Raw genomic sequence first — 6,021 nt, forward strand, 5'->3', positions numbered from 1 at the left:
CTGTGCCAGTGGGGGGCTATGATCCCCTCGCGGCCTCCTGGTCCCACTCTCCGCTCCTCCACCCCTGACCAGCTCGTGCCCTGAAGGAGAGCACTGGGCTCTGAGATCCTGAGGGGCCTGGCCTGGGGCTGGGTGCCCACCCAGATGGCCAGCTGCAGGGGAGGCAGAAAATGTTGAGACAGGCAGGACGCAGCCAGCTTCTGGCCCCAGATCCCGGAGCTAAAGGCAGAGCCCAGGCTGCCACCCACAGCGACGATCAAATGACGGCTTTTGCAATATATCCACTGAGAGTGAGGGTTGTTTTTACTGCCACCATCAGTGCATACCAGTGAATACCAGCCACGCAAACCTGGAACGTCTCATACCCTTCAGCCGGGACACCCCAGGGCTCTGTTCAGCCAGATTGTTGGAAAACGTACAGGAATGACTTAAGGAGCAAAGCAGTGAAGTCTGGGGACACAGAGTTCTATCAACTAAAGAGAGCTTCTCATGCTTATTTTTTTAGTAATCCTCCTTTAGCTGTAAATCTGCTTCGTAGGCTATTGGATCCCTTACTCTTCTTAGCTGGACTTTGAGACTAACTTTTGTTCAAGTGTTCTTGCAAGGAAGGGCAGTGTTTTCACAGAGCCTGCCAAAATAGATAGGAATGACTTTTTCTAAAAACAGTTCCAGGAAATAAGTAATGACCTTTTTACAACAAAGATTCACAATCTGGGTTTGTGAAAAATGCTGTATTAAGGCTCCGTATAATATTCTGGGCAGCTTTTAAAGCAAAAGTAATGGCTTAATGAACCACAACAAGCGGGTTAAAAGGCTATTTGTGGGATTGTCGGAATTTTTTAAAACTGATTTTCCACCTTTTACAGGTTGATCAGACCTTTTCTTTGCACCGTGAGAGGGAACAATAAGTGTCTCTTCATTGCACAGATTTTGCACTTGGTCAAAGTTTTAGTCTTTAAACATCCTGCATTCTCTAGGCTGCAGCATTCACTTTCAGATGAAAACCTTACGGAAGCAGTTTGATTCTCTTCCACTGAAGAAAGAACAGAAGAAAGAAGGAAGGAGGGAGGGAAGAAAGGAGGGAAGGGAGGGAGAAAGGAAGGAGAAAGGGAAAAAGGAAAGGAGAGAGAGAAAGGGAAAAATCGAAACTTCTGGATTCATAGTTAATGGACCATCACTCTAATGACATCCATCTGTGTCTGTGTTTGATGGTCATTACCAGCAGATGGTCCCTTCCACCTGAATTCTCAGCAGTGTCCCTTTGCAAGGTCTGCTTCTTGTATTTCTCTCTGGTCTGCAGGACGAGGTTGTTTGGGGGCAGGAGTTGATGAGAATTATTTTGGAAAACTGACTTCTCTCATTCAGGCATAGCTTTTCCGGAGCAGAGTATTTTCAGAACGTTTACTGGCAGCATAACATAGATGATATCACAGAAGTAATTCCCGCACTGCTGAGCTGCTTAATGCCCCAGTTAAACACGGCTCTGATGTCAGCAGCCTCCCGCCGGGACGGCTGCCAAGGTCGTGCTGGGCTGCAAGACTCGCCACCCCGGGAAGGCCCCTTCTCTCTAACCTCCACTCCGAAGAGTAAGTCATTCTTCTCCCTAATCAATGTTGTGTTTTTTTTAGGTGTACAGGTTTACACGTACTGTCTTTGATTAAAGAGACTTGAAATCGTTAACCAAATATTTAAAATTTCAGGTGGCTGAGGCTGATTCTCACTCTACGCCCACCTCACATGGAGTCAGGGACGTGCAAAGACACGCAGTCGTGGTTTCTGCCTGTTTGCCACAACTCTGTCCCAGAGAGTACGTTGTATAAAAGCACAGAGGAATTGAGCATGTTGGCGGGTGAGGGGAATGGAGCTCAGCGGTAGAGCGCCCACTTAGCATGCATGAGGTCCTGGGTTCCATCCCCCATCCCTCCTCTAAAACTAACTAATTAAATAAACCTAATTACCCCCCCCAAACAAACAAACAGACAGACAAACAAACAAAAGAATACTGGCATTGTGCAGGAATGCATATTCCCTGCTCACAGAAAGACGTCTCCAAAAGATATCTAACCCTCCTAGCCTCTGGCCCGAGTCTTTGACGTCTGCAGGACACAAAGTGGCATTTGTGTAGATGACCTCCAACGCCCCTGGTAGCTCTGACACTCTGACAGCTCACCAAGGCAGAGAAGGTTTCCTGCTCCAGCAGAGGAGGGGGCTGAGCAGCCAAGGAAGCCCCCGGCACCCCTCACCATCTGATTCATGGTTCCCGCACACCCCAGGGATGGTGGGCATCTGGGCCCAATGGGGCTCTGCCCTCACAGGGTGCGAGAGGACCAGCTCAGGCCCAGGAGCCAACCTGCAGGGAGCACCACCGTCATGTCTCCATGGGTTGTAAGACAGAGGTGGTCTTAAAGGGGAATCTGTGCTGTACACCAGAAACTAATACAGCATCGTGGATCAACTGTACTTCAATAATAAAGAAATACATAAGAAAAAAAAAGGGAAGAGGAGCCAACACAGGGACTATTTTCAGAGACGTGGGCAGGGTTCAGGGCGCCAACGGGGTGCCAGGGCACCAGGACCAGTAAGTGCCGAAAGCTCTGTCCCCGGAGCCCCGTGAGGTCGGCCCCAGGCCTGGCCACAGCCCGGATCACACTTTCCACCAGGGAGAGCCAGTCCATGAGTGCAGCTAAGCCGGTCAGATAATCTTTCCCCAAGAAATTGAACTTTGTGGCCAGAGACCAAGCTGGACCTACAGGGTGAGACCCTACAGCTCTCAGACCCCCGTGGAGCTGAAACCAGTGGAAAAGAGAAATTAAGAGGATCACGGAGGAATTCCGTCTGAAGAGAGAAGGGGACTGATATAGAGGGTGCAGAAATTAAAGACCATGTGGCTGCAGAGGCACGGAGAGGTGTCCTCTCCAAGGTCTTTGACTCCCCAGTGCCGCCCAACTTAGCTCTGCCTAGTCCTTAGCCATCTGGGATTCACCCCGCCTTACGCCACCCACTTACACTGGCCCCAGCAACCAGAATTTTCCTGGGACACCATCAAATATTCAGCTAGATGTTAATGGCTGCAACAGGTTTCATTTTATAATTTAACCAACCATTGTTTCCAATATTTTGCATTATAAATACCCCTGTAGTTAAATCTCTGAGTACAACCGTAATTCTTCTCTAGAGATGAATTCTAAGAACTGGAATTGCAGGACAGTGTGGATATTTTGATGTGTATTGTTTATTGCCTTCAGTTCAACTAACTTTTCCTGGACAACCAGTATAGGACAGCCACTGTTTAAGCCTAGCTTCTAAATACTTGTTTTTTTGACATTCCTGTTTTTTTGTCCATGCCAGTATGTTAGGTTGAAAACAAGTACTTCATTGTTAATTTTCATTTTATTGGTTGAACTTTTCCCTGGATATTGATGGGCACTTATATTTGTGTGTGTGTATATCTTGAGTTTATAACTTTCACTTATTTTCCATCACTGTGGTCAACATTTTCTTATTGATTTGTAAGAGATTTTCAAATTAACCCATTATCTGTCACTGTGGCTTAAGTATTTTTCTGGTTTATTGTTTGATTTCAAAATTTTATTCGTGTGTTTTTTTAACGCAGAGAAGTTTTGAAATTTTCCAAATTTAAAATTAGGAAAATAAGAGTTGATTGTTAAAAAACCAACAGCAAAAATATGTAAAGTAAGAATGTGAAACCCCCACCTATTCAGCCCACCCAATCCCAACTCCAGTCCCAACCCCAACCCCCAACTCCAAACGCAACCCCAACCCCAATCCCAACCCCAATCCCAACCCCAATCCCAACTCCAGTCCCAACCCCAACCCCCAACTCCAAACGCAACCCCAACCCCAACCCTAATCCCAACCCCAACCCAGCCTCAATGGGTAAACACCACCAGCCATCTGATGCTTATCTTCTCACCATTTCTAGGCATATACAAACATATACAGTTGAAGGTTTTCAAAACAAAAAGGAAATCACACATATTATTCTACAAACTTTTCCATCCTAGAATACAGTGTGGACAACTTTTCTATGTCAGCAATTAGAATCTAGTTTATTTCTTAAATGTATGATGTAATAGGGATGTATCATACACTTGTATAACCACCTACCCATTTATAAATATTTAATTGTTTTTAATGTTATAGACAATACAGCAGCAGTCATAATTGTACAAGTACCTTTGTATTATTGTGTGAGTATTTCTGCAGAGCAGATTTTCAGAAGGAATTTCTGGGTCAAAGGGTACATTTAAATTTTTGGTAGTTATCATCAAACTATCCTTTAAAGACTCTACAGCGCCAAAAAGAATAAAATACCTAGGAATAAGCCTACCCAAGGAGGCGAAAGACCTGTACTCTGAAAACTATAAGATACTGATGAAAAAAAATTGAAGATGACATAAACAAATGGAATGATATACCGTGTTCTTGGATTGGAAGAATCAATATTGTTAAAATGGCCATACTACCCAAGGCCATATACAGATTCAGTGCAATCCCTGTCAAATTACCAATGACATTTTCCACAAAGCTGGAACAAAAAAGTTAAAATTTGTACAGAAACACAAAGGACCCCGAAGAGCAGTAATAATCTTGACAAAAAATAACAGAGCTGGGGGAATCATGCTCCCTAATGTCAGACTATACCACAAAGCTACAGTAATCAGAGCAGTCTGGTACTGGCACAAAACATAGATCAATGGAACAGGATAGAAAGTCTAGAAATAAACCCACACGCTTAAGGTCAATTAATCTATGACAAAGGAGTCTGGAATATACAACAGAGATAAGACAGTCCCTTCGATAAGTGGTGCTGAGAAAACTAGACAGCTACCTGTAAAAGATGGATACTAGAACACTCTCTAACACCATATACAAAAATAAACTCAAAATGGGGGGCTGGTGAAAGTTCACGGCAAAAGGGCGTGACTGCGCAGTCTGTTGTGATGGAATGTTCTGTGTGTGGTTTTGGGCGGTGGTTACACAGGTGTGTGCAGTTGTGAAGACTCTGACCTGAACCCTAAAGATACAGACGTTCCACTGTCACTTGGATTATTTCTCTATTTCCAAAAAAAAGTGCTGTTGCTGCTGCCTGGGTGCTCAGGCCAGAGACTGCGGTTCCCTCCATCCCGCATGTCCTGGGCACGAGAGTCCAGGGCAGGCGGAGGCCCTTGGGCTGGGGGGAGCCTGTTTGAGGCCCCCTGCCCTTTACAGAACCCAGTGCCCGCGTGTGTACGGGTTTCCTGTTGCTGAATGACCACTTAAAACCACCCAAGCTCGTTCTCTTACAGTTTTGGAGGTCATAGTTCAAGATGAGTCTTACAGGGCTAAAATCCAGGATGTGGAGAGGGCGTCTGCCCCTCCTGGTTTCTAGAGGCGCCCACATTCCTGGGCTCTCGGCCTCTCTGCTCTGATCTCTGCTTCTCATTATGTCCCTTTTCCTTTGACTCTGACCCCCACGTTCCTCTGTTAAGGACTGTTTGATGACATCAGGGCCTCCTGGAAAAGCCAGGACAACCTGCCCATCTCAAGACCCTTGCCTTGATCACGTCTGCCTGGTTCCTTTAACCCATAAGGTAACCTATTCCACTGGTCCTGGGGACCAGGCTGTGGACAGGCCTGAGGGACCTTTGTTCTCGCAACCACACTGTTCTGTTCAAAACACAGTTTTTCAGGTGTCAGAGAGAGGACTGACTCCTTGCCTGCAACCTGGGAACCCAGAAGGCTTGGGAAGTTTCCAGAACCATTTCAAACTGTTCACAAAAGCGACCTGCAAAAGATTTCCCTCATCTCCCTAGACGAGGCAGCATCCGCACCGGCTGCCCCAAATAGCTGGGCCCTGGGGTAGGGATCACTTTAACGGAAAACTCCATCTTTCTGGGTCGCAGGACAAGGAGACCGATCACGATCACGACGCGAGCCCCTGAGGACAGAGCTGCCCTGCATTCGAAGGGGAAGAGAGGTGAGGGGCCCTGGAGGAGCACAGCTTCTCCCTCTCAGGGA

The sequence above is a fragment of the Camelus dromedarius genome, chromosome 32 (genome assembly GCF_036321535.1).
Source record: "Camelus dromedarius isolate mCamDro1 chromosome 32, mCamDro1.pat, whole genome shotgun sequence".
In the NCBI taxonomy this organism is placed as follows: domain Eukaryota; kingdom Metazoa; phylum Chordata; class Mammalia; order Artiodactyla; family Camelidae; genus Camelus; species Camelus dromedarius.